The following is a 13,156-nucleotide window of genomic DNA, read 5'->3' as shown; positions in this document are numbered from 1 at the left end:
ATATAAAAAAAAAAAAAAAAAGTTAAATATTAAAAAAACAAATAATGTCAAAAAAGAAAAAACCCGATAAAACTTATTTAATATAATAAAGTTTTAGATAAAAAAACTACAATGTTATATTAATCGTGTTTTCATAGTATATATATATATATATATATATATATATATATATATATATATATATTATATATAAAAATAGTGCAAACTAATATAGGGTGCCCTTCTTTGGGGTGGTCTTTAAATCTTTGCCCCTCATATTCGTCTTTAAATTTTGCCTCATATTTGTGCGTCTTTAAGTTTTGCCCTTAGCTTGGATACCGAGGTTTGGGTTTAAAAGCATAAAATAAAGAAATAATAATAAAGTTTTAGAAACGAAGCGCATAACTTTTCCTCAAGACATAGTTTAGTTATGCCTTATGGAGCAAAACTTTTCCTTGAACCATACCTTTGTTACTTTTAATTAAAGCATAACCAAAAGTGCCTTAACTAAAAGTGTGCCATAGCCCCCTCAAGATATATATATATATATATTAATTTATGCATAAAAAATAGTCTGTATTTTTAATTAATATCAAAAGTAAAAAGTGCTTGAAAAACCCCTAAAGTTATGCGGAGGGTGGGCATAACTTAGTTTTGCCTTATGGGCCAAAACTTTTCCTTGGGGAATTATGCCTTATGGGGCAGACTTTTAATTAAAAATAAAAAAATAAAAAATAAAAAAAAAAAAAAAATGAAGAAAAAAAAAGGGCAAACCCACCATCTCTAAACTCACGGAAAAAAAAAAAAAAAAGTGTGACCCTGAAAAGTTAAAAAAAAAAAAAATGTCTCAAGGCAAGTCTTCCGTAGCCCACTTAAAAAAATTAAAGTGGGTTCGAACCCAACCTGTGGCGAAGGGCAAAACCACAAATACGATGCATAGAAATTTAAAGACCACCCCAAAAGAAGGGCAATCCGTGCAAAAAAATGAACTAAAATGTCCAAAAAGTGAATCCCAAAGGGTGGGCCCCATACTAAAAAAAAGCAATATAAAAAATAAAAAAATAAAAAGAAGAAAAAAAGTGAAAAATCTCTAAACTCACGGAAAAAAAAAAAAAAAAAGATTCTCTTGTATTCTTAAAAAGTGGTGGGCCCCATACTAAACACCACCAAGCAATATAAAAAAGTGAATCCCATATTAAAAACAAATAATAAAGTTTTAGACTTTGATACGAAACACTAATATAATAAAGCTTTAGATACGAACTAATGTTATATTAATCGTGTATATATATATATATTAACGTAAAAATAGTGCGGAAACTAATATATATATATATATATATATATATATATATATATATATATATATATATATTATACGTAGCAAACACTAACATAATAAATAGTGATTTAACTACGGCCGCGACGGTATCCCAAGCAACTTCGAACACCTCTCACTTTACTACTTATCCTGCATCATTCGTACTATGTGCTCGTGTTCATATAAAAAAAAAAGTCATTCTTCACCCCAAGATAATAAAGACATGTACATACACAAAAGTGGGTACTACCCCCCATACGAGCCTCTCTAACGCTGAACATATGGAACAGACCCCCGCCGTGCCCAAAATACATAAAAAAAAAATAAAATAAAAAAGTGGACCCTAACTACCAACAAAATCAAACAATATAAAAATAAAAAAAAAGTGTAAAGCATGAAACAAGTATTAAAAAAACAAATAATGACATAAAAAAAAAAAGTGCGGACGTTCCATGTTGTATTCGTATACATAAATTCATGCCTTTTTACTTACTTACCTCTCATCTCTAAGTTTTAGATACGTATATACATAGCCCTTACTCGCACTTACATATGGGTAGTATAGTACTCTAATCATGTCATATGTATTAATCGCGTTTTGAACGTGATTTATATTATATATATATATATATATGCGTACGTGAAAATAGTGCATATAACAAACTAAAGCGAATAAAGTTTGTAACTTTCAGGATCGCTAGATACGTATTTCGGCCCTCTTGGATCGATGGAATTACGATACGCCCTCTTTCGACGGGGACCATCGGGGCATACGTACCGGCCCTCGGCTCGACGGGCTTAACAAGAGATCGGCCCTAAAGCGTTCGTCTATATACATATATACATATATAAAGTCGTAACTTTCATAGTCATCATCCCGCATTCATCGGACTCGGATTGGCATTTATTTTGATACTTGTCATTCCTGCCCATATAGCTGGTCCCGAGGTTCGACCACATCACATTTCTTGTTGTGGCTTGGTTTCACTTCTAGCGTCATCAACATATATCCGTGCCTACATACCATATACTCAAGACATCTTATGGATTTATGATTTGAATCGTCTTATGCATATCATGGTTCCATCGTCTTAACATCCCTCGGCGGTCGATTGGCTTAACATAGTGCTACCATATCTTATCATATATGGGTAACGTAATAATGATGATTTATATGCATCATCATTCTATCATAATATACTCATATAACATGCTTATCATAGTATGCTTGACATCATATACTTATCACACGCATAAAGACTTTAGCTTGCTTTACATCTTTCGATGTCATTATGGCAGATTCTACATATTCCGCCCTCTACCTTGAAGCGGACAAGCATAAGGTGAGTGTACATAATGTCATCGTTAGGCACACTTTCATTTGCATGGTTCATCGTATTCAACTCGTATCCTTATCTCGTATAGCTATTCATGGTGAGGATTTCTTATTTTCTTAGAGATAGGGACATTTATATATACGAGAAGTTTCATACCATAAGACTCAGTTAGGAAGAAAAAGGATGTGTTATGGTTTAGATACTCTATCTTTGGCTCGTCCTCCTTCAATGTGTTATCAACAGGGAGTCATTAGCTACTCAATTACAAGAACATACTTCTTAAGGCTAAAGAAAATCGGGCAGCGTTTCCTTTGTTTATTATCCGCCATATTCCATATCAACCCTCAATCATTCATACCAACAATCATAATATCCTAGTAACAATCGTCATTCACTTCACTTGCCTTATTGATTCTGTAATTATGCTAAAAGCGTCTCATTCTTTCACATCCAATGCTTATTTCATGTTCTAAATGTCATTTATAACGGCCACAACACAACAACAATCACAACTTGATTCAAACTATTCCTCAAAAACGTCACTATTCATCATTCATGACCCATTTGGCTATACTCTTATATGTCCAAGCATTTTTAATGGACGTATAAATATCATGAATCTTACCTTAGATGATGTAGGAACAAGCTTTGGTTGATATTGACAGTTTTTCTCCATTTGCATTTCGACTTGAATGGTACTTATGTTTCACTTGATTCACTTGTTTAGTTGGTGAAATCCTTGAAAACTTGTGGAATATAAGTAGAGAGATGATTCTAGAGAGAAGTGGTGTAGTGTAGAAAATGAAATAAAAGAAGTCTTGGTCCTCTATTTAATGTCGAGGTGAACGGTGGTCGTCATGGAGGTTTACGGTCCGTATTTGATCGGTTCGACCGTCCCTCGCGACCGTCTTTAACCTTGTGCATGCATGGTGATTTACGACCATGGTTTACGGGCCGTAAATCCTTTTACGGTCCGTCCTCCCGGTCGTTTTTAATCATTTCAATTGGCGTAAACTTGCAAATCTTACATGCCAATTTACGACACGCGCTTTGACCGTATACCTATTTACGGTCCGTATTTCACTATACGACCCGGGCAGTTTGCCAACTCTCAACTTTTCACATTTCTCGACTTTTCATTGCTATTCCCGCCCACTTACACACAGATCATGAACATAACACACTCTTTTCTTCGCATTCGTCAACGGGTTCTTTCCGCTACCAACGGAAGATTTTCCCGAGGTGTAACAACTACAATGTTATATTAATCGCATTTTGAACATTATATATATATATATATATATATATGCATAAAAATAGTGCAAACTAAAGCGAATAAAGTTTGTAACTTTCATAAACGGGCTCGGATCGCTTCGATACGTTCGTAGAGGGTCCTAAAGCGAATAAAGTCCGTAACTTTCATAGGCGGGCTCGGATTGGTTTGATACTTGTCCGTGGTCCCCGAGACTTTCTTTTGTTTAGTTCTAACGACATTTTGAAAGAACTTAACATGACTATCGTCTTAACCCTCGGCGTCGATTACTTACTTATCTATTAGTGACGCATTGATGATTTATATGCATACGGACTCTTTCGTTGTTATAGTCCCGGGCCGGTTATGTCATCGTGTCTCACCAGTCCTCGCTGAGGGCCGGGTACCGTGTATACATACGAGTTATGATGTGTTATGGGTTATGACGTATTTATGGAGATATGCCGTGTTACCGGGTTAAGCAATATGAGAGTATGATGTGTTATGGCGCCAAAACTCTTAGTGGCGACCATGTTCCGTCCGCCGAGTCCCGTTATAGACATATGATATATGTGACATGTATGATTTATGTTTCAAAAGTAAACATTTTGGTATTCGGATATTGTACTTATTCTTTTTGTACTTCTTGTTCCGTTTATGTGTTCTGTGCATCATGCTTTATATTATACATATTGTTCGGGGCGTTTCATGCCCGGTACGGAGGTACGCTCGATTTGGTGATCCGCAGGGATATCCGGCTTTATCTTGGATCGGCTATTTGTACGGACTTCTTTCGTTGTATATGTGTACGTCTATTCGGGGGTACGGCGGGGCCCGTCCCGTATATATTTTGTCCGGACATATGTGTGGGTTGTGAATAGTTACTATTCGGTTATGACGTGATTTATGTGTTGGGCGGTCCCGTGCCATGGCGGCCTTATCGGCTTGCGTATGTATATATATATGTTATATTTATATATATATATATATATATATATATATATATATATATATATATATGTTTGTATGCGACGAGTTGAGACGACGTCGACCTTTATATATGTGTAAGTTATTTGTATGCCGATTCTGGTTAATGGGTTTGTACGAGTGTCCAGCTCAGGCACTAGTCACGGCCTACGGGGTTGGGTCATGACAGTTTCATTCACAAAGGTATTAATTATTTCTTTCTTTACGCACGTATATTATTTTGCCGTACACAGTTAATGCAGCATAGTGGCAATAAATTTTCATTCCCGTGTTTAGACTATTTAGAGTCATATTTATGCCCTCCCTTATTCTTATATTCAAATTGCCATGCTAGCACTGTGTAAAACTGTGGAAGGACCTCCACTTCAGTGTAAAAATTTGCAAGCTTTTTCTTAATATTTCTCTTAGGCAGGAAGACTACTTTATGCAGCATGACCACATCACATTCTTTTATCTACTCTCTTTTAGGAGGATTAGGAATTAGATTTGCAAGTATTTGAATACTTTAACAAAAATCATTTAAACTGTTAGTTTTGAAACAAAATTGGTTATAACAGAGAAGATGAAAAGTAAAGGACTTAAACAAAAGCCTAATATTTTAGAATTTAGTGGTGTAAAGGAATAAAATTAACATTAAATAAAGTGTTGTGTGACATTTAATTAAAACATAATGGTTATCAAGTTGTAAGATGATCAAGTTTTACACAGGTCAAGTAAATAAACTGATTATTATAGTTTTTCATATACTTATATCTTAATATATAATTTTTTTTTTAATAGAGGATTTCCATAATGGATAAAAAGATTATACGTAATGAGCATCGGATTTCTCCGGATAATTCCCAAGGTATGTTATTCATGCGTAATTTAACTTATCATTATTGTTGTTGTTGTTATTTTATTATTTTGTTGTAATTTACAATTAATATTACATTTATCTTTTGTCACAGATGTAACTAAGGAATCTTAAGTTTCCACAGATCTGATGTATACAAATATCTCAAAAACGCGAAATGAATATTTTAAAAATGAACAAGTATGATGGAGAACCAAAATTTATTAAGGAGTTTTACCCGATCTTTCATGCAAAGAAGGACTGTGAACGTATTTGTGTATGTACAAATATCATTATGTCACATTTTTTTCTATTAATATTGCTATTAAGCAAAAAGATGCCTTTCTCCAACATTACTGTATCAAATTCTCCTATCTACTCTCTTTTAGGATGATTAGGAAATAGATTTGCAGGCATCTAGATATTTTAACCAATTAATTTATCCTTTCTTGATTTTAATTGCAAAACCACATTCATGTTAGAAAGTTTTCTACTGATTTTGAGTGTGCTTTATCTTATATACTAACAAACGGTATTTCTGCATTTATGCTTGAGTAGTTCCGTAGTATAATTAAAATAAATAATAAAAAAAGACTAAGAAATATAGTTTTTAGAGTATTTGTGAATAAGCCACAATAATGAATGTTATATCACAACCTAAAAAAGTAAATGTCCAATATTGTTAATTATGACGAGAAAGTCTTAAATTGTATATATTACCTAACTAAAATCTCAATAAATAAAGTCAAGAGTTAAAATATTCAATAATGAATTTTAATTACCACATTAAAATAAGAAATTAAATAGTTTAAATTTAAACTCAGTTTTTTTATACTTTGAAATAAAAGACTAGAAAAATCAACTGCTTATGGTGTGTAACACCAAAAAAAAAAAAAAAAAAAAAATTCAGCAGACTTTATGATAAAATAATAAAATAACTTCTATATTGATATTTTAGATGAATTCAAGGTCATAATTTAGTTTATATATGATATTCAAGTATAGGTAAAATTCTTAAATGGAGAAAAGTAATAAAAATACAGTAGAAAAAAAAAACATGGGGGGATTTGGGGGTGGGGTGGTTAGAGATCATATTTATGGGAACAATAAATAAAATTTAAGAATAAAGAAAATTCATCATTAAACAGTACATATATTGATAAGAAGAGCAATCGATAATTATAATTAGTCAAATGATATAAGCTAATAAAAATTCATATTAAAAATCTAATAATTTTAAATAGTGAATAATGTAATAAGGAAAAATATGAAACATAAAAGTTATTTGATTATTATTGATTCGTTGTCTTTATTTTCATATAGATTTGATTACATGGGTTTAGGGGTTTTGTGGGGGGGGGGGGGGGGGGGGAGGGGCGAGAGGGCGGGGGTTGTGGATTTTATTGATAAACAATAGTTGATTTTTTTTTTTTAAACCAATATGATCTAACATGCTCATACAAAGCATATCACAATCTAAAATGATTTAGCATAATATTTCAACATTGTCCGCGCATCGCGCGGGTACTGATACTAGTCTATATACATATATAAAATAGGAGAGGTACAAACAACGTGGTTAAGCCAAGTGGCAAGCTAATAACAAGCCACTTGGCAATTTTAAGACAAAATTAATGAGAATTAGGACAAAAAATTTTAATAACCAAAAAATAATCCATAATAATTGATATATTAATTCAAAGCTAAAAAATAAATTTTAATTGAACTTTTGAATTCAAAGTTAGCCCAATTTTTCTAAAGGTGGTTATAATATCTCATCTTTATTCACCATTGAAATTCACTTCTTTTATTTGTTTTTTTTTTCTATAAAGTAGGATACGTACTAAGTCCCAATTTTTACCTATATTTATGGCTAAAGTTTTTGAATTGAGAATATGTCCTCATTTTAAACTTGGTGAAGGATAAAGATTTCTTTTGAATTTAAATTGAAAATATCTCTCAAAATCTGCACAATTTGAATAGAAAGATAGTTATCTTTTCAAAACTAATCAAACGATTATCCTCCATAAATTAAGCCAATAAGCAATTAAATATTCAAAAAACGTGGAGCACATGAAATCAATTTTGGTTTGTCCATTCATCAATTAAATATTTTGAAAGATAAATGTTATATTTATTTTCTGAACCGTTAAAAGATAATGATAAAAGTCAATTAAAGAAGAAAAAAAAAAAAGGATATGGAAAAGTTTGAAGATCGTGACATATTTTGTAATATGATTTAATTTTAAGTAAAAGATATAGTTTTTAATTGAATATTGGTAGTATTACATTTTAAATTGAAATCTGCACTCTTATTCATCCTTATCACAATTTGGTTTTAAAAGATAAACACGTTTTTAAAAACAAAAATTACTAACCCTACCTTAACAAATCTTTATCCATAAAGATAAAAATATAAATTTTGAATTTGAATTTGAAAGATAAAATTATTTGAATCTTTTCTTCTATATATAGAGTTAGGAGGATGGTAGGCTTAGATCGAGATAAAAATTTATGTGATTTCTAAGCAATAGAGTTTTCGATTCCATAAATGGATCTCCTTTTGTTATTGCATATCATCAATACGACAATACGGTCTTTAAATTTATTTATATTAGTTGTGTTCTCTTCTTTGTTATTTATTTATACTAATTGATTAATCAGTAAATAATCCTTTTCTTTCTTTTTATTTCATTCTGAAAGGTAACAAGTTTGTATATATGAGGAAATTGATAGGAAATACAAGATTACAACAAAGTGGATCCATCGAAAATTATCAGGTAAAATATATATGATAAGTTTCTTTTTTATAAGTAAACATAATTGCTACATCATTCACATAGATTAAGTGCTTTTCTTGCGGCATTGTATCTAATTATTACTTTTTTTTTTTTTAATAGAGATGATAGCAAATTACTTATTCTCATCTACAGGCATAGAAAAATCAATTATAAATTTTTTCATTTGAACCCACTCAATTATGGACTATGAAAAAGCTGAGTACTGCAGAATTATGTGAACTTGCATGTTTAAGAAAGAAGAAAATGAGGAAAAGAACACTGATTAGGAATTTCACTTTGTAATCTTCCATTGTTTATAGTCAATAAAATACTAAAAAAAATTAATTATTTTTATATTCCTTTACAAATTAATTTTTACTTTTATGTCTATTTTATAAAAGATCATCATTTTTACACATAAGAGATCTGAAAATAACATACAAAAGTTTTTTTTTTTTTTTTTGGTTATTCTATTTGAACTTATAAGTTCTCATAAGAGACCATTTCTTCAATATTTTTGCATGGAATTTAATTATGTAATATTATAGAGGATTTGCTTATACAAAAAGAATACAGATTTGTATTTGAATTCCCGTTTCAAATTAACGTCTTAAAATTTCTGCTTAACAATTATTTTCTTATTTTATTTATGCACTGATTAGTTGTATATGTTGCTGCTTCTTTTTTTCCATTCTTCGAGGAGACATCTAATGATTTCTCTTGGTAAACAAAGTATGGGTTAAAAATAAATTTTGAAGCTTTAAAACATGTGGCTATGTGCAAGCCAAAATTAATGAGGGAAAAATTGACGAGGCGAATCTTCTTGAAAAGAAAATTGTGATTAAAAAAGGAGAGGATAATTCTAAATTAAGTTTGCTTGAAATGTCAGTTGAGTTAATAGATAAGTAATGGTTGTTCTTGTGATTCATGAGATTATGGTTTGTTTCAGGATCATCAATTATCGTTCCGTTGATCTTAAATAAGTGGCAATAATGGGAAATCAAGAGTTTTTGTGTAGATTATTCTTATTCATCACAAAAAAGACATGTTTTATATTCACTAATTTGATGGATATCATATCTTTCAACTTGAATCATAGAATGAATAAAGAAGAGCCTCATTATTATTGTAGATCCATATTTAATTTTAGATCTATGTATCTAAATGAAGGCAAGTATATAGTTTAGTTACTTATATTACTTGATATTTAGAGATATTGAATTTAAGAATTTAAACACAAAGATGTAGATATATAAAATAAAATAAAATATACAAGTATAAAATGACTTTGAGATAATCTGGTAAATGTTGAGCTTATCTTTTCTTAATAAACATATCAAGTTTTAAAAAATAAAAATAAAACGTTAGTTCAAATTGTAGCATAAATACATAAGTACAAATTAAACTTGAGATGAACATCTATCTTAATTACACATGCTAAATGTAAAAAGTTCATTTAGTTACTCCATAATTACTTCTCGAGTAATAAAAATAAATATCACGAGCAATGAAAGAATTTCAAGTAACAGATTTGAACATATATCTATATATTTGTATTTACATGTATCTGTATTATCATTAAAATGATAGTAGTATTTATTGAAGAATATGAAACTTTTAATAGAAGAAACAGATGTATGGAGTTAAGTGACTCCATCTTCTACTTATGGTTGATTCAGTTACCTGATAAAGATATAAACTTCTTATGATTGTTCTAATCATATTTATACTATTTAGCATTTGTAATTTGTGAGAATTTAAATGAGATATTTCAAATAAAATATTAGAAATATCTGCTAGCAGTAATCAAATATTATAAATGAGAAAATCTTATTTTTCAAGGTGATCATCTAGAAAATTTCAACATACAAATAATATAACCAGACAACTTCACAAAAATCAATTGAAACTCAAAATCTATCTAAAAACGTGGGAAATATAAGAGATAGAAAATTCAAAAATTTAGCCAACATATTGATAAAAAAAATAACAGTTAGTTAAAATAGCTATAGGTTTCACAAAAAAAATAATTCTCTATTTATACTTTCAATTAGTTTAAAGAATACAATAAATCAAGTAAATAGTAAAAATATTCTAATAACTTTGAGCAATGAAAGAATTCCAAGAAAAAAAGTAAAAACTTAAAAATAAAATTAAATACTTATTTTCAATTTCAGCAAGAAATATAATAAATAATAATTAACCATAGTAATCAATATATTGAATAATGAAAAACTCCATGAAATATATCAATCGTCTAGAAATTAAAAAAAAAAAAGTTACTCATGTAGATAATTCCAATAATGGAAATTGATATTTAAATTTTTATTTTGAAATAAAGTATAAGAAAAAATTAATAGCTTATATCGTACATATTACTATAATAATTAAAAACCTGGATTTTATAACAATCTTATAAAAGGACTTCTTATCATTACTTTAAACAATTTCAACATTATAATTTAGACTAAATTATGATATCATTTGGATTATTGGTACAACACTAAAGAAAAAATTAATTAAAATATCATATTTAAAAAAATGCACAAAGAGGGAGGATAGAAATAATGCAAGAGTGAAATAGACCTTTACATGGTAGGGGGGGGGGGGGGATGGCAATTGTAGAAAGTTGGGTTGGGGATCTTCACCCATAATTAATATAATATAGTAGGTCACTCGAAAAATACTTCAATCTAAGTTCTAGATTTCACATATGATCATAGCTATACGAGTGGTTATTTTACTTCTCCCAAAAGAAGAAGAAGAAGAAGATTATTATGATTTATTATTTGTTATTGAATTATGTTATATTTACATTTTACCCTCTCCAGACCCCACACTGTGGGATTTCACTGGGTATGTTGTTGTTGTTGTTGCAAAGCTATTTATAATAGGGAAAAGAATGTCGATGCCCCCTGAAAATAAAATAATTATCCGCTCATACCCTTTACTTTCATGCCTTCAAAACTATTTACCCGAAATGCCTAAAAAATTATGATACCAACATGGTATCACCCTGTCTCTTATATAACACGATGGTATCACCCTATCTCTTATATACCACGATGGTATCATAGAGGACTTCTTTCATTTCTTTAAAAACACTCATCAACCCTCTATAAAACCCATATGGTATATATATGATATACTAACAGGGTATCATAGAGGATCATATTCATTTATTCAAAAAATACACTTCCTTAAAAAAAAGGCCATATGATATCATCATCTTGTATACATATAGTGAGATGGTATCATGGGGGATTGCTATAATCCTTCAATGAGAGTACTCCTCAGTCTTTCATGATACCATCGTGATATATACCATATATTGAGATGGTATTATGGAGGGCTGGTTCAGTCCTTCAACGAGACACTCTCTTAGTCCTCCGTGAAGGATACCATCATGGTATATAAATTTTCTGAGATGGTATTATGGAGGAAGGGTTTTGGCCAAGGGGGTACTCGAGTAAACATTTTCGGAAAGCAAACTTAATTTAGAAAGGGACACGGACAGGTAAATGTTTTGCATTTTAGGGGTATTTTGTGTTGTTTCCCCTTTATAATATCACTAATTAAGCCAATAGTTGTTTAGTGATTATATGATTCGTATTCTTTAAATTTTATTAAAATAGTTCTATATAAGATGCTCAAACAAGCAGCCTTTCAACTTAATGTGATTAGTTTCATCTAATATTATCCGCGTATCGCGCGGGTACGAATACTAGTATATAAAATAGGAGAGGTACAAGCAACGTGATTAAGCCAAGAGGCAAGCTAATAACAAGCCACTTGGCAATTTTAAGATAAAGTTTAGTTGGCTATGTAATAACATTGAATTTAAGTTTAAATATAAAGTGATTTTTATCTATATCTACTTATGTCTTGCATTTTGAACTTAATTTGATCAATTGTTGTACTTGAATGAAAAGATAAAAAAAATCTTTGAATTAGGAATGGTTAATTTTTGAATTTGAACGTAATTTGAGATTTGGAAATGTAATAGAAACCTAATAGGAATTCTTTATTTGTTTTATTAAAAAATATTTAAATATAAATATTTTAATTGTGATATAAAACTACAAACTTGATTTGAAAATATAAATATTTAAATTGAGATAAGAAAAACTTTTGAATGCAAATTTAAATTTAAAGATAAAGGATCTGAATTAAGATAAAAGATTTGAATTTGATAAAAGAAAAAAACATCTACCTCCTAAATTTCAAAATAAATACATATATTTTAGAATATGGAACGTTGTGAATAAGAAGAAGATGGTTTATTTTTATCGTACCTTTTTTTTTCCACATCCTTACAAGCGATGGTTAAATTATTTTTACCAAATTTATTATTTTATTCTTTAGACTCTTTTAAGCTTATCCTAAGATTCCATGATCGTTCACTACTACAAAAATAGGATTTTCCGACCTTAAAAAACCGACCTCATTTGAGGTCCAAAAAAGCCTGACCTCAATTCGTAATATTTATTTTTCATTTTTTTTAAAAATAAACCGACCTCATGAGGTCGGTAATATTGTACCAAAATTTTAAAAAATAATTTACCGATCTCACTAGGTCGGAAATTAATTTGATGCTAAATGTTATAAATTTATTTTTAATTTAAAAGAATACCAACCTTGTGAGGTCGGTATTCTTTTAAATTA

This window comes from Lycium ferocissimum, chromosome 12 (assembly GCF_029784015.1).
Source record: "Lycium ferocissimum isolate CSIRO_LF1 chromosome 12, AGI_CSIRO_Lferr_CH_V1, whole genome shotgun sequence".
NCBI lineage: Eukaryota > Viridiplantae > Streptophyta > Magnoliopsida > Solanales > Solanaceae > Lycium > Lycium ferocissimum.
The sequence above is the reverse complement of the archived record's forward strand: the minus strand, read 5'-3'. Positions refer to the sequence as shown.